General features: G+C 37.6%; 1 protein-coding gene across 10 annotated transcripts in view; it reads right to left on the minus strand.

Annotated features, from left to right (window-relative positions):
* ST7 (suppression of tumorigenicity 7) overlaps positions 1–24,303 on the minus strand; it is a 263,596-nt gene that overhangs the window by 131,221 nt on the left and 108,072 nt on the right. Inside the window, exon 1 of one of the 10 annotated variants that reach the window (XM_059933540.1) lies at positions 23,509–23,564. The exons of the other annotated variants lie outside the window; for them this stretch is intronic. The gene's annotated coding sequence lies outside the window, so the exon portion shown is untranslated. Of the gene's footprint in view, positions 1–23,508; positions 23,565–24,303 lie in introns of those variants that run through there. 10 annotated transcript variants of the gene reach the window in all.

The following is a 24,303-nucleotide window of genomic DNA, read 5'->3' on the forward strand; positions in this document are numbered from 1 at the left end:
TACAATAAATGAAATGAAAACTACACTAGAAGGAATCAATAGCAGAATAACTGAGGCAGAAGAACGGATAAGTGACCTGGAAGACAGAATGGTGGAATTCACTGCTGCGGAACAGACTAAAGAAAAAAGAATGAAAAGAAATGAAGACAGCCTAAGAGACCTCTGGGACAACATTAAACGCAACAATATTCGCATTATAGGGGTCCCAGAAGGAAAAGAGAGAGAGAAAGGACCAGAGAAAATATTTGAAGAGATTATAGTCGAAAACTTCCCTAGCATGGGAAAAGAAATAGCTACCGAAGTCCAGGAAGTGCAGAGAGTCCCATACTGGATAAACCCAAGGAGAAACATGCTGAGACACATAGTAATCAAAGTGGCAAAAATTAAAGACAAAGAAAAATTATTGAAAGCAGCAAGGGAAAAACGACAAATAACATACAAGGGAACTCCCACATAAGGTTAACAGCTGATTTCTCAGCAGAAACTCTACAAGCCAGAAGGGAGTGGCATGACATATTTAAAGTGATGAAAGGGAAGAACCTACAACCAAGATTACTCTACCCAGCAAGGATCTCACTCAGATTCGATGGAGAAATCAAAAGCTTTACAGACAAGCAAAAGCTAAGAGAATTCAGCACCACCAAACCAGCTCTACAACAAATGCTAAAGGAACTTCTCTAGGTGGGAAACACAAGAGAAGAAAAGGACCTACAAAAACAAACCCAAAACAATTAAGAAAATGGTCATAGGAACATACATATCAATAACTACCTTAAACGTGAATGGATTAAATGCTCCAACCAAAAGACACAGGCTCACTGAATGAATACAAAAACATGACCCATATATATGCTGTCTACAAGAGACCCACTTCAGACCTAGGGACACAGACAGACTGAAAGTGAGGGGATAGAAAAAGATATTCCATGCAAATGGAAATCAAAAGAAAGCTGGAGTAGCAATACTCATATCAGATAAAATAGACTTTAAAAGAAAGAATGTTACAAGAGGCAAGGAAGGACACTACATGATGATCAAGGGATCAATCCAAGAAGAAGATATAACAATTATAAATATATATGCACCCAACATAGGAGCACCTCAATACATAAGGCAACTGCTAACAGCTATAAAAGAGGAAATCGACAGTAACACAATAATAGTGGGGAACTTTAACACCTCACTTACACCAACGGACAGATCATCCAAACAGAAAATCAATAAGGAAACACAAGCTTTAAATGACACAATAGACCAGACAGATTTAATTGATATTTATAGGACAGTCCATCCAAAAACAACAGAACACACTTTTTTCTCAAGTGCACACGGAACATTCTCCAGGAGAGATCACATCTTGGGTCACAAATCCAGCCTCAGTAAATTTAAGAAAATTGAAATCATATCAAGCATCTTTTCTGACCACAACGCTATGAGATTAGAAATCCATTACAGGGAAAAAACGTAAAAAAAAAAAAAACACATGGAGGCTAAACAATACGTTACTAAATAACCAAGAGATCACTGAAGAAATCAAAGAGGAAACCAAAAAATACCTAGAGACAAATTACAACAAAAACACAACGATCGAAAACCTCCTGGATGCAGCAAAAGCAGTTCTAAGAGGGAAGTTTATAGCAATACAAGCCTACCTCCAGAAACAAGAAAAATCTCAAATAAACAATCTAACCTTACACCTAAAGGAACTAGAGAAAGAAGAAAAAACAAAACCCAAAGTTAGCAGAGGAAAGAAATCATAAAGATCAGAGCAGAAATAAATGAAAAAGAAACAAAGAAAACAATAGCAAAGATCAATAAAATTAAAAGCTGGTTCTTTGAGAAGATAAACAAAATTGGTAAACCATTAGCCAAACTCATCAAGAAAAAGAGGGATAGGACTCAAATCAAGGATATTAGAAATGAAAAAGGAGAAGTTACAACAGATACCACAGAAATACAAAGCATCCTAAGAGACTACTACAAGCAACTCTAGGCCAATAAAATGGACAACCTGGAAGAAATGGACAAATTCTTAGAAAGGTATAACCTTCCAAGACTGAAACAGGAAGATATAGAAAATATGAACAAACCAATCACAAGTAATGAAATTGAAACTGTGATTAAAAATCTTACAACAAAAAAAAGTTCAGGACCACATGGCTTCACAGGCGAATTCTATCAAACGTTTTGAGAAGAGCTAACATCCATCCTTCTCAAACTCTTCCAAAAAACTGCAGAGGAAGGAACACTCCCAAACTCATTCTATGAGGCCACCATCACCCTGATACCAAAACCAGACAAAGATACTACAAAAAAAAGAAAATTACAGACCAATATCACTGATGAATATAGATGCAAAAATCCTCAACAAAATACTAGCAAACAGAATCCAACAAAACATTAAAAGGATCATACACCATGATCAAATGGGATTTATCCCAGGAATGCAAGCATTCTTCAATATACGCAAATCAATCAATGTGATAAACCATATTAACAAATTCAAGAATAAAAACCATATGATCATCTCAATAGATGCAGAAAAAGGTTTTGACAAAATTCGACACCCATTTATGATAAGTCTCTCCAGAAAGTGGGCATAGAGGGAACCTACTTCAACATAATAAAGGCCATATATGACAAACCCACAGCAAACATCATTCTCAATAGGGAAAAATTGAAAGCATTTCCTCTAAGATCAGGAACAAGACAAGCATGTCCACTCTCACCACTATTATTCAACATAGTTTTGGAAGTCCTAGCCATGGCAATCAGAGAAGAAAAAGAAATAAAAGGAATACAAATTGGAAAAGAAGAAGTAAAACTGTCACTGTTTGCAGATGACATGATACTATACATAGAGAATCCTAAATATGCCACCAGAAAACTGCTAGAGATAATCAATGAACTTGGTAAAGCAGCAGAATACAAAATTAATGCACAGAAATCTCTTGCATTCCTATACACTAATGATGAAAAATCTGAAAGAGAAATTAAGGAAACACTCCCATTTACCCTTGCAACAAAAAGAATAAAATACCTAGGAATAAACCTACCTAGGGAGAGAAAAGACCTGTATGCAGAAAACTATTAGACACTGATGAAAGAAATTAAAGATGATACCAACAGATGGAGAGATATACCATGTTCTTGGATTGTAAGAATCAATATTGTGGGGCTTCCCTGGTGGCGCAGTGGTTGAGAATCTGCCAGCCAATGCAGGGGACACGGGTTCGAGCCCTGGTCTGGGAAGATCCCACATGCCGCGGAGCGACTGGGCCCGTGAGCCACAATTACTGAGCCTGCGCGTCTGGAGCCTGTGCTCTGCAATGGGAGAGGCTGCGATAGTGAGAGGCCCGCGCACCGCGATGAAGAGTGGCCCCCACTTGCCGCAACTGGAGAAAGCCCTCGCACAGAAACGAAGACCCAACACAGCCAAAAATAAACAAATTAATAAATTAATTAATTAAAAAAAATAAATAACTGAATGGTTACTCATGTAGAACTAAGAATAAATCACCTTCTTTAAAAAAAAAAAAAAAAAAAGAATCAATATTGTGAAAATGACCGTACTACCCAAAGCAATCTACAGATTCAATGCAATCCTTATCAAATTACCAATGGCATTCTTTTACAGAACTAGAACAAAAAATTTTACAATTTGTATGAAGACACAAAAGACCCCGAAAAGCCAAAGCAGTCTTGAGGGAAAAAAAAGGAGCTGGAGGAATCAGACTCCCTGACATCAGACTATACTACAAAGCTACAGTAATCAAGGCAATATGGTACTGGCCCAAAAACAGAAATATAGATCAATGGAACAGGATAGAAAGCCCAGAGATAAACCCACGCACCTATGGTCAACTAATCTATGACAAAGGAGGCAAGGATATACAATGGAGAAAAGACAGTCTCTTCAATAAGTGGTGCTGGGAAAACTGGACAGCTACATGTAAAAGAATGAAATTAGAACACTCCCTAACACCATACACAGAAATAAACTCAAAATGGATTAGAGACCTAAATGTAAGACCGGACACTGTAATACTCTTAGAGGAAAACATAGGAAAAACACTCTTTGACATAAATCACAGCAAGATCTTTTTTGATCCACCTCCTACAGTAATGGAAATAAAAACAAAAATAAACAAATGGGACCTAATGAAACTTAAAAGCTTTTGCAAAGCAGAGGAAACTACAAACAAGACGAAAAGGCAATCCTCAGAATGGGAGAAAATATTTGCAAACGAATCAACGGACAAAGGATTAATCTCCAAAATATATAAACAGCTCATGCTGCTCAATATTAAAAAAACAAACAACCCAATCTAAAAATGGGCAGAAGACGTAAATAGACATTTCTCCAAAGAAGACATACAGATGGCCAAGAAGAACATGAAAAGCTGCTCAACATCACTAATTATTAGAGAAATGTAAATTAAAACTACAATGAGGTATCACTTCACACCAGTTAGAATGGGCATCATCAGAAAATCTACAAACAACAAATGCTGGAGAGGGTGTGGAGAAAAGGGAACCCTCTTGCACTGTTGGTGGGAATGTAAATTGATACAGCCACTATGGAGAACAGTATGGAGGTTCCTTAAAAAACTAAAAATAGAATTAGCATATGACCCACCAATCCCACTACTGGGCATATACCCAGAGAAAAGCATAATTCCAAAAGACACATGCACCCCAATGTTCATTGCAGCACTATTTACAATAGTCAGGTCATGGAAGCAACCTAAATGCCCATCGACAGATGAATGGATAAAGATGTGGTACATATATACAATGGAATATTACTCAGCCATAAAAAAGGAACGAAATTGGGACATTTGTAGAGACGTGGATGAATCTAGAGACTGTCATACAGAGTGAAGTAAGTCAGAAAGAGAAAAACAAATATCGTATATTAACACATATATGTGGAACCTAGAAAAATGGTACAGATGAACCTGTCTGCAGGGCAGAAATTGAGACACAGATGTAGAGAACAACCATATAGACACCAAGGGGGGCAAGTGGCGGGGGGTGGGGTGGGGGGGTGGGATGAATTGGGAGATTGGGATTGACATATATACACTACTATGTATAAAATGGATAACTAATAAGAACCTGCTGTATAAAAAAATAAATAAAATAAAATTCGAAAATTCAAAAAAAAAAAGAGACTGACCTTGAGAAAGGAAAATAGGATGCCCACACAAATAACACAGGACAGAATATGAAACATATCAGAAGAGAGGTACAGATAAAATCTAAAGGAATAAAATATTGCTTCCATCTAGAGGGATCAGAGCAGCTTAATGAATGAGATGTCCTTCCGTCTGGGCTTTGAAAGAAGGATAAGCTTTGAGCATGAGGTTGGAGAGGAGAAAAGACAGTGTATGGACTCCAGACAGATATTACAACACACACAAAGGAATTGGGTTGCAGTACAAGGCAGATGAGAAGAAGTGGGAGAGAATGTTGGCTCAAATGCCAGGCCGAGAAAATCAGACTTTACACCGCAGACAGTGAGAACATAGTCACCATTCATGAACAGAGATGTGAGCAAGACAGATGTGTCTGGTAGTAATGAAACAATATGTAAAATATATAGCTTTAGGAGTTACGCTAGAGGGGAGCTCCCGTAATACCACTAGGGTGGGCAGTTGCACGTATCAGATGCTGCAGACATAAATTCAACGGGATTTGGCTCTCAACAATGTGACATAAAGAGTAAGATTTTAGAGAATGTTGGCGAAGTGGGGCCAAAGTCAAATGGCAAGTGATTAAAGACAGTGAGTGGTAAGGGAATTATAGCAGCAAGCACAGGCTACCTCTACAGGAAGTCTGGCAGGAAAGAAAAGAAGAGAGTTTATCATTAAGTGTGACTTAAGTTAAAAGAAAATATAAATAGCACCTTATGAGTTAGTAAGTGAACTAGGAATAAAACTCAAACCTTTATTCTACTGCAATAAGATTAGCTCGTCCAGGAAATCCAATACTGGTTCATTCTTATACCAAACTTCTAAAGATATATGGTTAATCGTTAGAAATGTGTCTACTTTTTCTCAGATTTTTCTTTTTATATGTCTTAAAGAATAATTAAAACAGAGTGAAGCACTTTAATTGAAATGATTCTGAACCTACCAATTACACTTATGTACATTCCTGTTTTATCACTTGGGATTAAACAACAAAACAAAAATAAATTATCTTCTATTTATTCTGATTTTTGCACTTTCTAATAATTTCCTTGCTCTGTTTTGAAACCCTCTGCTAACTTATAGTTGACGAGTTTGCTCAAACGAAGACCATAGTTTGGGCCAGAGAAGAAACTATAGGCCACGGGGTAGTAAAATTCAAATCTGACTTTTAAGTTACGTGTTTCTTTCTATTATATTCCATTATATTAGTTCAATGATTAATCTACTTCTCTTTTGAGTGAAAAGGTGCCCCACAACAGAAGGTCTGCTGGAAGCTATGTTAGGCTATTTCCTTTTGGGTGAGGATGCATAACCCACAGAGTTAAGAAGCCACAGGGGAAACCACTAGACAGACCAATGTTTAGTATTCAGCTGCTCCAACTGCCTAGTTATCCAAAATAAGCCCTTGGGTTCATTATTTTCAATTCCAGTAACTAGATTTGGCTTTGCATTTGCATCAAATGACTGGTTATTATTCCAGAGGGCACTTAAAATTATCTCCCCAGGTTCAGGGCTGGCAGCAAATTATAAGTAGTAAATCACAAATGAACCCAGCTTTAAGTAATGTCTACAGGTGGCAGTCAATGGAAACTGGAACACTGGTATTTTCAAATACTGGTAAGCCAGTTTTTTTTTTGTTTTTTTTTTTTTAAACAGCAAGTTAAGAGAACTGGTTTTAATTTAGAAGAGTGTCCTCAATCATCCACCTATATATATATATATATATATATTTTTTTTTTTTTTACAAAGTAACTTTCTCTACCCTATTTCTTTTTTTTTTTTTTTAAAGAAATTCATGTTCTTTTATTTATTTATTTATTTATTTATGACTGTGTTGAGTCTTTGTTTCTGTGCAAGGGCTTTCTCTAGTTGCGGCAAGTGGGGACCACTCTTCATCGCGGTGCGCGGGCCTCTCACTATCGCGGCCTCTCTTGTTGCGGAGCACAGGCTCCAGACGCGCAGGCTCAGTAATTGTGGCTCACGGGCCCAGTTGCTCCGCGGCATGTGGGATCTTCCCAGACCAGGGCTCGAACCCGTGTCCCCTGCATTGGCAGGCAGATTCTCAACCACTGCGCCACCAGGGAAGCCCCGGTAAGCCAGTTTTTAAAAAAAAAAAATCTATTAAAAGATGCATCTAAATTCCAGATGCCCTATGTTGTCCCTAATACAAATGCTCCCAATGCCTGTGGATGGCCTTTTTTTCCCTTCCAAATCTATTCTTACTGTCTCAAATAGTTTTCAGACATTGTCAGCCCTCACTGTGAATGACCCATTCATCTATAATGTAAAAAGGCAGAAAGAAAGAAATCTGCATGTTTGAATTAGCAATTGTTTAATGCCTAGTTCCTTAGGACCCAGCAGTTTACCTACAGGTGGATCGGTAGTGGTTAAAACCCAGGGTTAATGAGGCCACAGTCCTGGGTCTGAATGAGTCTGTGAACCTCATACCAAGAAATACTGTGCCACAAACTCAGAGGGCACCTTGGCCAGCTGTATTATAAATGGGTACTACCAGTGGGAGGCCAACCATCACATTACTATAAAATAGCCACATTTTAAAAGGGAAAAAATGGATTAATTTTCAAGGTTTTTTTCTAAAACTTTTTTAAAAACAAAAAACTTTTTAAAAATCTCCCTCCATACCCTGCCAAAGAAAGAAAAAAGAAAGAAAAGAAAAACCAGCGCACACAGCACTGCTAATGACAACCTGCACAGGCTAAGTTTTTTTTAGGAATAATTGCTAAGATAAAATCATGCAAACTGACATGCACAAAGAAATATTTAATATAACTACTCAGTAAGCAAGTACATAAGTGATTTGCAAAAGTGTCATTTTCAATATAAATCAGATCGTTATCAGCAAGATATCTAACATCATCATTATGGGGACAAAAAAAGTGTCTTATCAGGCCATACTTTTAAATGTTTATTTCAGTTAAACAAAGTATAGGGAGAAGGGCTGACTAATATTTACTCAGAAGATGTACTGAAAGCTATTATGTGTCAGGCACTGTTTTAGGTGTTTAACATATATCTTTAATCATTTGATCCCCACCACAGCCCTGCAAAGTACATTATTACCCCCATTCTCACCCAAGGACATGCAGCTATGAGCTGAAGGTTGATTCCAACATGACTCTACCAGACCCCAAAGCCTGTGCTCTTTCCCCTTGGGAACATACCTTTCTTTGGGGTAAATGATACCGTATTTGCGGAGATAAAACAGAAATGCCCAAGTTTCAAATCTGCTGTTTGAGGTTTCCAATGTTACTGCCTCTTTTGAAATGACAATGTGGCACTTGCTCCAGACCCTGTGGCTGGGCTCAGGGAGCCCTCTGGGACCTGAGAGCAAAGGACTGCCCCAAACCACAGCCTCAGTCAGGGGCACGTAGGCCCTGAGATGACTTCCTCCTGAGTTGAGGGTGAGGGGGAAGGTGGCTGATTACTGAGCCATTCATTACCACACAAACCTCATGTTAAATGACTCTGACTCTTTCTCAAGACTATCATTAGCAATGAAGGATGACGTCTGCACATTCTGATGCATTCTATTCTATATTCTATTTTATTTTGTATCTTGTCCATTTAAACTACTACGAGTCAAGATAAAATTCCAGAACCAGATTTTTCACAAAGAAAGAGGCAGCACCATCTAATGCTCAGGGCATAAACATGGACATTAGTAGATCTGGCTCCTTTCTCTGATTCTTTGTTAGGCACCATTCATTCTTCTTCATTTAAAATTGCAGTGTGCTGTCACTGCAGATGACACGATACTATACATAGGAAATCCTAAAGATGCCACCAGAAAACTATTAGAGCTAATCAATGAATTTGGTAAAGCTGCAGAATACAAAATTAATGCACAGAAATCTCTTGCATTCCTATACACTAACAACAAAAGGGCAGAAGGAGAAATCAAGGAAACAATCCCATTCACCATTGCAACAAAAAGAATAAAAAAAAGAATAAAAAGAGACTACTACAAGGAACTCTATGCCAATAAAATGGACAACCTGGAAGAAATGGACAAATTCTTAGATAGGTATAACCTTCCAAGACTGAATCAGGAAGAAATAGAAAATGTGAACAGACCAATCACAAATAATGAAATTGAAACTGTGATAAAAAATCTTCCAACAAACAAAAGTCCAGGACCACATGGCTCGACAGGTGAATTCTACCAGACCTTTAGAGAAGAGCTACCACCTATCCTTCTCAAACTCTTCCAAAAAATTGCAGAGGAAGAAACATTCCCAAACTCATTCTATGAGGCCACCATCACCCGGATACCAAAACCAGAGAAAGATACTACAAAAAAAGAAAATTACAGACCAATATCACTGATGAATATAGATGCAAAAATCCTCAACAAAATACTAGCAAACAGAATCCAACAACACATTAAAAGGATCATACACCATGATCAAGTGGGATCTATCTCAGGGATGCAAGCATTCTTCAATATACGCAAATCAATCAATGTGATACACCATATTAACAAATTGAAGAATAAAAACCATATGATCATCTCAATAGATGCAGAAAAAGCTTTTGACAACATTCAACACCTATTTATGATAAAAACTCTCCAGAAAGTGGGCATAGAGGGAACCTACCTCAACATATTAAAGGCCATATATGACAAACAAAGAAATTAAAGATGATACAAACCCATGGAGAGATATACCATGTTCTTGGATTGGAAGAATCAATATTGTGAAAATGACTATATTACCCAAAGCAATCTACAGATTCAATGCCATCCCTATCAAATTACGAATGGCATGTTTTACAGAACAAAACAAAAAATTGCACACTTTGTATGGAGACACAAAAGACCCCGAATAGCCAAAGCAGTCTTGAGGGAAAAAAACAGAGCTGGAGGAATCAGACTCCCTGACTTCAGGCTATACTACAGGCTACAGTAAACAAGAAAATATGGTACTGGCACAAAAACAGAAATATAGATCAATGGAACAGGATAGAAAGCCCAGAGATAAACCCACGCACCTGTGGTCAACTAATCTATGACAAAGGAGGCAAGGATATACAATGGAGAAAAGACAGTCTCTTCAATAAGTGGTGCTGGGAAAACTGGACAGCTACATGTAAAAGAATGAAATTAGAACACTCCCTAACACCATACACAAAAATAAACTCAAAATGGATTAAAGACCTAAATGTAAGACTGGACACTATAAAACTCTTAGAGGAAAACGAAGGAAGAACACTCTTTGACATAAATCACAGCAAGATATTTTTTGACCTGGCTGATTGATTTTGTTGCACAGTGGAGGCTAACACAACACTGTAAAGCAACCATACTCCAATAAAAATTAATAAAATAAATAAATAAAAATACAGTGTGAATATTTTCCAATCTCATTAAACATTCTTTGAAAACATGATTTTAATGGCTGTATAATAATATTTCTTCCTGAAGTTTTTTTTTATAATTTATGTAACCACTTTTGTCATTGGACATTTAGGTTGTTTCTAAAATTTTTGATGTTTCTGATGTCATTACAAATGAAAGTGACTATCCTTGTGTACAATGCTCTGATAGGCGTCTCTAATGATTTCCTTAGAATGGATTCCTAGAAGTAATATTGATGACCTAAAGGTGACAGGCATTTTAAAGTCTCAGTTCATACTGTCAAATTACTTTCCAAAATGGTTGTGCCACTTTCCACTCCAGCAGTGTTTGAGGGTACCACCTCATCAAATTAAGTATTATGTGTTCCCAAATTAGTAGGGAGGTAAGAAGGAGGGAGGAATCGAGGGAGGGGAGACAGAGAGAAAGAAAAAAGATAAAGAGAGAAAGAAAGGGAGAGAGAAAGAGAGGAAGGAAGGAAGGGAGGGAGTTATTTTTTTGATTACTAGCTAAGCTCAATTTTTTTCATGTTTATTTTCTCTAGTTTTTATTCTTTGGGGAACTATTGATTCATGTTGTTTGCTTATTTTTCTATTGGAAGGTCACAGATTTACAGGAGCTCCTTCTTTAGTTGAGTGTGTTAAATTTTTATTGTGATAGTTGATGAAATTTTTCCCTAGGTTGTTTTTTAATATTGTTTATGAGTTTTATTTTATTTCCAGAATTTTAACAGAACATTTCTATTAAAAAATTTGAGGACTTGGGATAAAAACGTTACTGGGGGGAAAACAATTACATACAGCTTATTAGAAAGTAAAACTGACTGGAGTACTCCTTTCTATCTTCCAGTTGTCTTTGATGCAGAATGTAGAAAGGGCACTCCAGCAGTATTTGATGACATGCGGAAAAACAAAACAAAAAGAAACCACTCCAGTGACTGCACTGAACTTCTCAGTGCTCTAGGCAAGTGCATAGTAAACAGATATAGCAGACCTTCACATACACAAACCATAAATACTGCTCACGAACAGAAGGGAGGCTTGAGGAGAGGCATGTAATCACATGGGAAGGCATGACTATTCTCTTAAGTGACTGCTGAAGAATGAAAAACAAATATACACAAAACATAGAAACCATTAAAATGAACTACTTCTCAGACTTCATCACAGACAAAACCAGATTTAGAAATGATGGGAGTATAACATGAGACAAACAGCTGCAGAGAAAATCAAATAATTTCTCAAAACAGGGAGGCGAGGGATCTAGCTGCTGAAAGGAAATACTCAGGAAAAAAAATCCCACTTGCAGAGTACTAGGGTTGAAAATACTCTAAACTGTCTACCTCAGTTTAGTATGAAACAGAAGCTCTTTCTCTTCTTGCCACGGAGCACTAGTGACTTGATGGACACCTTTGTTTTTCCTTTTGGCGTTTTTCCCCTTCTTTTCTTCTTTTTCTTGTACAGAATTGCTACGTACTTGTCTCTTATTTCCTCTTTCTTAGGAATAACCACCATTACCGACTTAAACATTATAAAAATGGACACACCCAAGTGATAGAGAACAGGTATTTATGTTCTAAAACGAGGAAACAGAAAAAAATGACAATCTAAAATTAATTTACTCCTAATACTTTTGGTCAAAGTAAAAACATAAAATTTATCTTTATTCCCACCAAATTAAAAAAAAAATAGAGCAGGTTCTAGTTCTGGAAAATTATAAAGACTTTTATAGTCATAATGTTTAAATGGCTGAAATTTTGCACTGGTGCTGAAACTTGACATCTGACTACTACTACTAATAATAATAGCAGAAAATAGTTATGAGATCTTCATAAGACTCCCAGCAATGGGTTAAATGCTTTACATTCCTCCTCTGTTGATTTTCACAACTTCATGGGTGTTATTATTCTGCCCATTTTTACAGATAAGAATCGTTAAGATTAAATTACTCAAGTCGCTTATCCAAAGTCACACAGCTAGAAGGTGACATACCCAAGACATAAATTCAGGTGCAACTGGCTCTGAAGGCTGAGTTCCTAACCACTGTTCTAAGGGCATCTTCCACTGGAGGGATCCCACAGCAGCTCTCATCCAAAGTCTCTGGTCAGATCATTTCTTTCCATCTGTGCTCATTAGTTTACTTATGGCCTCTGGCTGCTTTCATGCTACAACAGCGGAGTTGAACAGCTGTGACAGAGACTCTATGACCTGCAAAGCTGAAAATATGCACTATTTGTCCCTGTGCAGAATGGTTTGCTCACCCCTGGTCTACATTAAATAAAAAGTGTTTCTCTGGGGTTTCCCTGGTGGCGCAGTGGTTGAGAATCTGCCTGCCAATGCAGGGGACAAGGGTTCGAGCCCTGGTTTGGGAAGATCCTGCATGCCGCGGAGCAACTGGGCCCGTGAGCCACAAATACTGAGCCTGCGCGTCTTGGAGCCTTTGCTCCACAACAAGAGAGGCCGCGACAGCGAGAGGCCCGCGCACTGCGATGAAGAGTGGCCCCCACTCGCCGCAACTAGAGAGAGCCCGCGCACAGAAACGAAGACCCAACACACCCAAATATAAATAAATAAATAAATAAAGTGTTAAAAAAAAAAAAGTTGTCCACCTTAACAGAATTAAGGGGGGGGGGGAAATCACATGATCATCTCAAAAAAAAAAAAACAGAAGTGTTTCTCTGGTATTTTCTACTGATGTATCCCTTAATGGCAGAAGAAAATTAAGTGGAGTCATGAACCCCAGCTTGAGAAGCATAGATTTAAATGATCATTTGCCCCTTCAAATCCTGCTGGGGAGCCATCAGTGTTCCAATGATGTTGCCACTCCTCAAAAAATTTTTTTAAATTGTAATTGTAGCCTGATGTACTTTCTTTTCAACAATCTCAACTCTGGTAAATATTAGTACTTTGAAGGTAGATTTTATCTTTGGTAACATACAAAATTTTGTATGGCTCAAACTAGTACCTGAATTAGGTAGTCAAATCGGGTATTTCTGGTTTTCATCACAGATAAACTATGATTATATATTAATGAAGCTGGTTCTTTTATATAACCTGTGCACTGATTCAGATATCAAATATCATTTTGTGTGTGTCAATTTGTCTAGGCTACAGTCTCCAGTTAGTTAATCAAACACCAATCTAAGTATTGCTATAAAGGTATTTTGTAGACGTGATTGAAGTACACAGTTAACTTTAAGAAGATTATCCTAGATAATCTAGATGGACTTGATTCAATCAGTTGACGGAACTGAGGTCTCCCTGACAGAGAAGAAATTCTGCCTGTGGATAGCACCTTCAGCTTGTGCCTAAGAGTTCCAGCCTGCCCTAGGGATTTCAGACTTGCCTAGCCAGCCTGCAATCCTGTAAGCCAACTCCTTACTTCTCCCCTTCTCTCTCTCTCTCCCCAACCTGACCCCTGCATGTATATGTATATATACATAAAAACTCCCACTGGTTCTGTTTTACTAGTAGAACCCTGATATATCAAGTCTGAAAACATTTCAAAAATAATTTAAGTTATCTCTTTATAGTTACCATTTTAGACAGCACCAATCCCTTGAATAAATATAGCCACCTAGAAATGAAACTCATTACTTTATAGTCACATTATTGTATCATCACTCCTATTACACCTAAATTCCTCACTTCCCTCTGGCAAACCACAAATTCTAAAAGAGTAAAATTAAGCTAAACAAAAACTACTTGAGAGCATAAAGAACTGAATTTTCATGTAAAGTGTAAAAGTCTTAGATAAACTATGGCAGTAAGAAGTAAGAAGATGGATAAAATGATTAAAACTTCTGCTACAGGTTACGCCCAGTCACATTTGAAACAGTTTCTGTGAAAATGCCATGGTCTAAAAGAAACTTTAATTCACTGAAAAAGTCTAACAAACTGTAGAGAGATGCCCAAACATTTCCTGGATCCAAAACATCAAAAAGATGAATAATTTGAGGAGCATTTCAAACCAAAGCACTCAAGCCTGCCATGCACACATTATTATCCTGGCCTTAGTGAAGATTAATAAGAGTGGCAAGAAGCTCCTAGGGCTGAGTTGGGCGCCTAATACGAGCTCTCTACACAGTAGCTATTACAGTTACTACATGCACAAAATTGTAGTTTTATTCTAATCATATAGTTATTGATTTAGTCAACACTTGAGGAAGTACCCTTTTACATTTTTCAAGTTATGATAATTATTTTTATTTTTATTTTGAAACAAAGAAACAAACAAAACAACTAACATAATTTATTTTCTGCTCCTAGAGTAAAAGCTGCTAATACAAGAAAAGAAGTTTAGAGCATCCTGGAAAAATCACATATCCTTTCTCTCCAGGAAATCTTGTTATACTTGTTACTGAGCCATAAAACATGTGTTTGTTTTTCACTTTGGATTTGGATTTGATGTGATATGCACAATTCCAAACATTGAATAAATGTGAAACTCAGTGACAAATACAAGAGTATAAATACTAAAACCCATACAATAGCCTTCCCTTGAGCAAATGGGGTGGTTATATATTCAAACACAGGATTTGAATACCTAAACCCAGGATGTTTGAACCTAGAAGATTATCTATATAAATTAAAAGCCTGAAATTTGGAATTTGCAGATTTACTTGCTAAAATCATTCTAAAAATATGAAGAGATCTTGCTCATCCACTTGTCAATCCTGAAGTTCATACATGTGAATTGAGCACATTTTTATTGTTTTTTAAATCACTATACACCTAGGAATTTACCCTTAAGGAAATAATCATGGATTTCTGCATATATTTATCTTCAAGGATATTCAGGAAAATATATTTATAAATATATTATTTATAAAAGCAAAATAAAAAAAACTAAATATCCAACAGAAGAAATGGTTAAATATTATATATCATTATGATAGAATAGTATGAAGCCATTAAAAATCATGTTATAAAATTACTTAGGAAAAAATGATCACCACATTTTAGTTTAAAAAGCATATTATATAACTTTTTATAGTTTGACACCTTTTGTAAAAAGTTCATAGATTATACATTTACTATCTGTGTAGGTACATAGGCATAAGTATAGTTTCTGGGCACACAAAGAAAAGTTGAAAGAGAAAAACAAATACTGTATGCTAATGCCTGTATATGGAATCTAAAAAAAAAATGGTACTGATGAACCTAGTGGCAGGGCAGGAATAAAAACGTAGACATAGAGAATGGACTTGAGGACACGGGGGTGAGGGGGGGCCGGGGAGGGGGAAGCTGGGGCAAAGTGAGAGTAGCATCGACATATATACACTACCAAATGTAAAATAGATAGCTAGTGGGAAGCAGCCGCATAGCACAGGGAGATCAGCTCAGTGCTTTGCGATGACCTAGAAGGATGGGATAGGGAGGGTGGGAGGGAGGCTCAAGAGGGAGGGGATATGGGGACATATATATGCATATGGCTGATTCACTTTGTGGTACAACAGAAACTAACCCAGTATTGTGAAGCAATTATACTCCAATAAAGATGTATTAAAAAAAAAAAGAAAAGTTGAAGGATACAAAGCAGCTTTCTAGTACTGCTCAGCTCTGAGTGGTAGAATGTGTGAATTTTTTTTCCTTCACTATAGACTTGAAATTTTCTACTATATGTGTTGTTTCTTTTAATCAGGGGAAAAAGAGATTTTCAAAGCATGACATAAAACTAAAAACTATACAGTGCAATAGTTATCTTTGGAGGGTGAGATTATGTGAAACCTTAATTTTATACTTTTTACACTATCCATAGTCTTAAAGTTGTTACATATGCATGTATTATTCTGGTAATCAATAAAAGTATATATATAGTTTTTAACATAAGCAATATATGCTATTTTTTAATTTCAACAAATAAGATATTTCGTTATTCAATGGAATTTTTAAAAGAACATATCTATTTTAGTTTAAAATAAGATATTTAAGGATAAGTTGACAGATTAATAGCAACAACAATAAAACACTCCTACTTTTATTAAGAAGTTTTCAAGGAGAACTACATAGGAAAAGTTATATATGTTTACATGTATCTGAATTCCAGTTTTATAAAGATGAACACTGAGCAATTTTTAATGATTACAATGCTACAGTCACAAAATCTTGTATGAAATTATTTATTTCAGTACATTTATAATTGCATATGGATAACACACAGATTTATTCAAGAACATGAAAGACTGTTCCTAAGCCAGAGAAGGAGAGCCATTTAGGAAGCCAGCAAGTCATTTAACATGCACAGTCTGCACCAAGCAGTGCCACCCACCCAAGCACTGCCGCCATCCTTCAGTGTCACAGTGGGCTGGTGACATGACTTAATTGCTGAGCTAAAGCTAATTATAAGGCAAATGAAACAATAAGAGAGAATTCACCCCCAAGCAATTAACTAAAAGAGTAGACATTAATTGTCTTAGAATGTCCTGCATATGCTAATTTAAACTTTATCACCCATAAAGGCATCCATACAACCACGACTTTTTTTTGTTCTATTCTTTTTCAGGCTTTATAATAGTAGGAAAGACCCTGATGCAGAGCATCTATCTTGCTACCATGTAGCGGGCATTCAGCTTTCTCCAGCTGGGCATGAATTTCTATGCTTCACCCTAGGCTTTAAGCAGTGTTGTTTAAATAATGTAAGTTACTGCATGGTAATAAGCTGATAATTGCATAATAACTCCATTAGAAAGAATGAAAGCAGCAAGACAACTTGGATTCACAATGCTTATATTATAACCCAATAAGTACAATTAATTTGTGTCCCAAGATGGCTGGATTAATTAATACATCTAATTGGGGAAAATGGGCAGAAGAACTGAATAGACATTTTTCCAAAGAGAAAACGCAGATGGCCAGTAGACACATGAAAAGGTGCTAATCATCAGGGAAATGCAAATTAAAACCACAATGAGATATCACCTCATACCAGTCAGAATGGCCATCATCAAAAAATCTACAAACAATAATTGCTGGAGAGGGTGTGGAGAAAAGGGAACCCTCTTACACTGTTGGTGGGAATGTAAATTGGTGCAGCCACTGTGGAGAACAGTATGGAGGGTCCTCAGAAAAACTAAAAATAGAACTACCATATGACCCAGTAATCCCACTCCTGGGCATAGATTCAGAAAAGATGAAAACTCTAACTTGAAAAGACACATGCACCCCAATGTTCATAGCAGCACTATTTACAGTACCCAAGACATGGAAGTAACCTAAGTGTCCATCGACAGATGAATGGATAAAGAAGATGTGAGATACACACACACACACACACAAACACACACACACACACACACACACACACACACACAATGGAACATTACTCAGCCATAAAAAAAGAAATATTGCCATTTGCAGCAACATGGATGGACCTAGAGATTATCATACTAAGTGAAGTCAGAGAAACACAAATATTACATGATATCACTTATATGTGGCATCTAAAAAATAATACAAATGAATTTATTTACAAAACAGAAATAGACTCACAGACATAGAGGCATAGAAAACAAACTTATGGTTACCAGAGGGGAAGAGGGGAGGAGGGATAAATTAGGAGATACACACTACTATATATAAAATAGATAAGCCACAAGGATTAGTGTATAGCACAGGGAACTATATTCAATATCTCGTAATAACCTATAATGGAAAAGAATCTATATACATATATATGTATAACTGAATCACTTTGTTGTACACCTGAAATTAACACAATATAGTAAATAAACTATACTTCAATTAAAAATAAATAAGTAAAATTAAATTAAATTAAATGTTGCAACAGCACTAGATTGTGTGGAGGCCCAGGGATGTGGTTAAATAGCCTGTTGATTTCTCTGAGTTTTTTTTACTGAGTTTCTTTTGTTTTTTTTTCCGGGTCTCATTCCAGTAACCTGCTTATAACTCCACCCCATTTCAGTTCTGTTCTTCAAAGACTGAAGCTTAGCCTCAATGCTCCCTGGTGGGTTCCAGCATAGTCTGCTTGGACTTCTGACAACTGTAAGCCTGAAATTTTGAGTCACTATGCTCCCCTTTGCTTTGTCTCAAATTCCCTTTCGCAATGGCCTACCATGTGCCCTTACTGCCTGAGCACCTCTTCGGTCTCTGGTCTTGATCTGACACACTTCACTTCCTTCATCCACACCTGAAGCTGGACCAGCTGCAGTGGCTGCATCTTTTTCCCAATTCTGGCTCCTGCCCACCTACCTTGCTCAGCTAGAAGGAATTAGCTCTGCCTGGTCAGATGCCAAGAAGTGACAAATCAAGCTCAATCAATAGGTGGTAATTAAATTTCTGCCTCAAAAGCCCAGCAGAGGTTGTCAATGGGATTTCTCAGTGGATCCCTGCTGCTAAGCAAGGATGCAATTTTATATTTAGTTTTAAAACTTGAACTTTCTCCAACAGGATTCTTAGAGAAAACAATAAAGAGTGAATAAAGGCAATAGTAAGAGTTGTTTTATGGGAAAAAGGGCAATAAGGGAGGACTTGGCATTTCCAAAATCAGAATGTCTATTGCTGAGTAGATCATGACTAATCTTTGTTTCTAGGTAAGCTGAATAGAAACACTAACTGAAAAGTGATGTAGGTCACCTTCAAATATAATCTATTCTCTTGTTTTTTCCTTCAGTCTAGAATCTTTAAGCAAGCCACTTAGAAGATATAATATTACAGGATGACACCAACTGAGGGGAATAGGGTGAAGCGTAAGGGCCGAGGACAACTTCAGTGGCCTTAAGTGGGAAAAGTGTTGCTTTCACTCACTGATCTATACCATATTTCTTCTAAGAATGCATTAATATGAATATGCTTTTCTCCCCCACATCCAATCCGTATCACTGCCCCAAACAATTATTCCTCTAGGAAATGTGAGGTTGAAAAAAAATGTCTCCCATTAAATGAGAACTACTCTGTTAATGACATTAGTACATATGCTCTCACTTTAAAAATAAGAGGCTGTTGAATTAATCACTTAAGCGTATTGAACAAACTGTGGAAGAGTATTATCCTGCTGGAAACTCGCACTCCTCACTCTCACACAACCACGGGAGATTTCCAGTTAGGTCTAATGACCAGTAATAACCACAGCCATACAGACGGTCAGGAGAGTTTCTGATTTACCTAAAGTGGAAAACTGTTGCCAACAAAAAGAAAATGGAACACATAGTATAGTATGTTCTGCCTCTAATGCCTCTTTCGCAGGCTGAACATGACATCTGAAGAGCATGACATTTCATGCAGCTTGCTCAATGATAGCTTTTTAAAGATCTTACTACCAGATCTGAACTCAACTGGTGTGCTAATTGGATTACTGAGCTCCTAGCCCAGAGCCACCTTGTCTGTTTACCCACATGTACCATTCAAATATATTATTACTTTCTATGCCTGCCATGATATGGAAAAGGTTGGGAAGCCCTGAATTAATCTTTGTCGTCTAGGGCTTATTTTGGCACACTCCATATTATCATATGATGTCTTTGAATAATGATAACATGTTCGAGCTGGAAAAGACCTCAGATTACCTCTTCCCACATGGGGATTCTCCAAATGTAAATTCCATAGGATATTAAGAGATGTTAGTTTAATTGGAGGAGGGGCAATTTGAGAAACACTGGGTTAAAGTTAAGCAGATTTTTTTTAGTGCAGGATGTCTCAGAAGCTCCCATATGCTGAATACACTGTGACTCTCCAGAAGGGGAGTGTAACACACAATTTATGTTTACTTAAAAGCGGAGCCCTAAGAATATCTTTTTTTTTCAGTTGTGGTAAAATACACGTAACAAAAATTTATCGTCTTAATCATTTTTAAGTGTACGTTCAACAGTGCTAAGTATATACACATTGTTGTGCAACCAATCTCCAGAACTTGTCATCTTGCAAAACTGAAACTCTGCACCCATTAAACCACAACTCCCCATTTCCCTCTCCTCCCAGTCCCTGGCAACCACTCTTAGAATATCTTTAGCAGGTAATAATTCACAAAACATACTTTGGAAAATGCTACTTTCTCTCTTTTAGCTCAGCCCCTCTTTCTATAGATGAGAAAACGGGCCTGAAGATGTTAAGGAATTTATACAACATCACAAGTTAATAGTGAGCCAGGCCTAGAACGTAGGCTGCTGGACTTTCAGTCTGACCTCTTTTCACCACAGAAAGAGTAGACTGCTGAAATAAGCTAATGATTATCCAAATTCTACCAACATCTGCTCTGAAAATACCTAGTATCCACCAGATCCATTCCAAATAAAGAATTCTCCCAAAAGTCACACTAAATCCACAGTATTCCAAACTGGGGTACACATGACATCAGGAAGTCTCAATTTAAACATGCCATATCTTCCTGGAGCATCGATTGTACTTGATGATTAAATGATAAATAAATATTTTGATATTAAAATAATCATGGATCTATTGCAAGGCAGGATATAAAACTGACCTATTTTAAAAGGACTTCAGGGGACTCCTGTTTCAGCAGTGAGCTACACATTGGCCTGTGGCCCCAGCTGCCTATCCTTTCCCACTTGAATCTAGGGCTTCTGACAGGGAAGCAGGAGAAGAACTGTGTGGAGGCGAAAAGCCTAAAACCTGTAGTAAGACCTGGGATACAGCTCAGGAGGACACCCTGGGATACAGCTCAGGAGGACACCCTGGGATACAGCTCAGGAGGAACACCCTGGGATACAGCTCAGGAGGACACCCTGGGATACAGCTCAGGAGGACACCCTGGGATACAGCTCAGGAGGAACAGCCTGGGATACAGCTCAGGAGGAACAGCCTGGGATACAGCTCAGGAAGAACACCCTGGGATACAGCTCAGGAGGAACAGCCTGGGATACAGCTCAGGAGGAACACCCTGGGATACAGCTCAGGAGGACACCCTGGGATACAGCTCAGGAGGACACCCTGGGATACAGCTCAGGAGGACACCCTGGGATACAGCTCAGGAGGAACAGCCTGGGATACAGCTAAGGAGGACACCCTGGTAACCCATGAACCAAACCGTACTTCCACAGGCACCTGGACAGTTCATACCAATTCTGATGCTCTTTAGTACCTGTGTCTCTCAACAAGCATCCTAAGGCTCCAGAGAAGGGACAAGTTAGGAGGGTCTTCCAGTAATAATAATCAAAAGAGCACAAAAAGGAGTGATATTGTCTGTTGCTAGACATCAAGTTTAGGATGAAATGGGGGAGCTGGTAGCAGAAGAGAAGGGTTGAATTACATATCAAGCTCTTAGTCAGAAGGTCTATTGTGGGATGGCATTTAAATTCCAGCAGCTACTCCCTCTCTCTGCAGATTCTAAATCCATAAAACTTAAAATAGTTATACTGTATGCCCATTCATTTTCACAATGTACTTATTAAAATTCAATTATATCAAATCACACTCTAAGAGTGAAAATGAAAAATGTTTTATGCCTTTCTTCTGAAAATTATCCAAAGAGAGAAGGTACAACCTTTTAAAAATAATTCTGCAGAGACGGGAAGGATAAGCTCTTTTCCTTTTAGATCTCTAAGTTTTTAGCTTTCATCCATATGCTACTGCCAACTTTCTAAGCTTTAGAAATTACTGGCAGGTTTTCAAATATAAAATACATAGTGATAATTTTCTTGCCTTTATTTTAGCTGTGCCTAAGCAGCTGGCTTGAAGCAGCTGGCAACCCAAGAGGGAAATAAAACAGAACGAAGCCAAGCTCCTCCTTGACTAGCATCACGTGCCAGGGCAAGGTCGGCTTCGGTTCCACTTGGCGTTTCCTTTTAACCTGTCTCAAAAGATCCCTTCTCAGAATATCTGCATCAGTATGTTAATCCTGGCACTGGGTGCTGGGTATTCATTCTTCCCCCAGCTGCTCTCTGCTTCACATCCTCTAAAATCATGGTTCCCCACGCTAAAATGAAATGCAAACTGGGACATTAGTCAAAGACACAGAGAATGAGTGCCAAGTAAGGTGAGTGGCATGTGCCATGAATATTAATGTAACCCAAGCAATTGTAATCATTACAATGGGAGCTGGCACACGTTAGTTACTAACTGCACAGAAGAGGCTGCAGTTAACCTTGGTGAAGGTTAGGAAGCTCTGCTTTAGTCACTCAGAGGAAGCCTTCATTTTTCCAATTGAGTGAGTAACAATTCTGGATTCTCAGCTCCCAAGACAGCCAATTATTTTCAGGAGCATTGCTAAGTTCTCAAAATAAATTTGAATTTGCATTAATTGAAGATACATGACATACTACAGATGGGTGGTGGTAAAGTAGAAAAAACACAGGATGAAACAGTTTGTGAGAAAGTTAAAATCATTCTTGGCAGTGGCTGGTTAATTTATAAAACAACCTACTCTAACAATGTTTCAGTAAGTGGGATAAAATAATAGCACTAATAAAAACAATTTAGTACTAGATTGGAGCCACCAACCACCCTGAGGCAGAGAAAGAAAATGCTTTTTATAAAAGGAAAGAATTAATAAAAAGGAAAAAGAAGAAAAAAAGATATTCACACTTAAAATGAGTATTTATGGTAGGAATAGTAATTTACTTAAATGGGGCCGATGTCTTATAAACTGTGAAACCCACAGTAATATATGATGTTGCCTTTCCTCTTTATAGCATAAATGAGATTTCCAAAGAGGCCTAAGCTATCAGACCTGCTAAATGTTTCTAAAAACAAAACAAAAATACTAATTTGTAAGAACGAAGTAGAAAATAAAGCAGCTTTACCAGCTTTAAGAAAATACTACACTGAATCCCAGCTCAGCTAACTCCATGTCAATAAATATCTGTTGGATGCTAAATGAAATGTCACCGTGTAGAATTTAAGGGAATTTAAGAGAATTCATTAGAAGCCTCCTTGCTAATACAGTTGAAGAAAAGCAACTGGAAAGGTAATACCTGAATCATCTGTTATGGGTCTGACAAAGAGTCTCCCTTTGACCAACCTTTAATCAGGCTCCTCTGAATCTTCCTCCCAACTAGGCCTCGACTTCTGGACTGGCATGTCTGCCTTTGCGTCACCAACTTTAGCAAGGATCCTATTAAGTAGGTTTAGCCAGAATCTCCACCCTTGATATCTGATCACCCTAAATATCTAACCAAATTCCTCATCCTCCACCATCCCCCAGATGATAACTGATCACTCTGGCCAGTCTTCAGCAAGAATCCTTTTAGATCAGTTAAGCAAAGAATTGTCCTACCCTCTTAGTGATTTTCTAGCCACCTCCCCCACTACCCCCAGCCTGTTCCTTGACTATAAACCCCAATCTTCCCTGTTGTGATCAGAACTGAGCTCAGTTCTATACTGAGGTCTCTTTCTCGCTACTGCAATAGTCCCTGTTTTTACTGCTTTAACTATTGTCCAGCTCTGATTTTCTTTGAGAGGTCTTAGTCATTGTGCCTCTCTGGAAAACAGGTTGGCAATTCTTCAAAATGTTAAACATAGAGTTACCATAAAACTCAGCAGTTCCACTCCTAGGCATATACCCATGAGAAATGAAAAGATATGTCCTTGCAAAAATTTGTACATAAATGTCCACAGCAGTGTTATTTATACAGCCAGAAACTAGAAACCCAAATCCCCATCAAATGATGAATGGATAAATATCAATAAAATGTGGTATATCCATACACAAGAATAATATTCAGCAATAGAAAGGAATGGAGCACTGAAACATGCCACCACATGGAGGGACCTTGAAAACACTGCACAAAATGAAAGAAGCCAGTCACAAAAGACC

Source organism: Balaenoptera ricei, chromosome 9 (assembly GCF_028023285.1).
Source record: "Balaenoptera ricei isolate mBalRic1 chromosome 9, mBalRic1.hap2, whole genome shotgun sequence".
Classification (NCBI taxonomy): domain Eukaryota; kingdom Metazoa; phylum Chordata; class Mammalia; order Artiodactyla; family Balaenopteridae; genus Balaenoptera; species Balaenoptera ricei.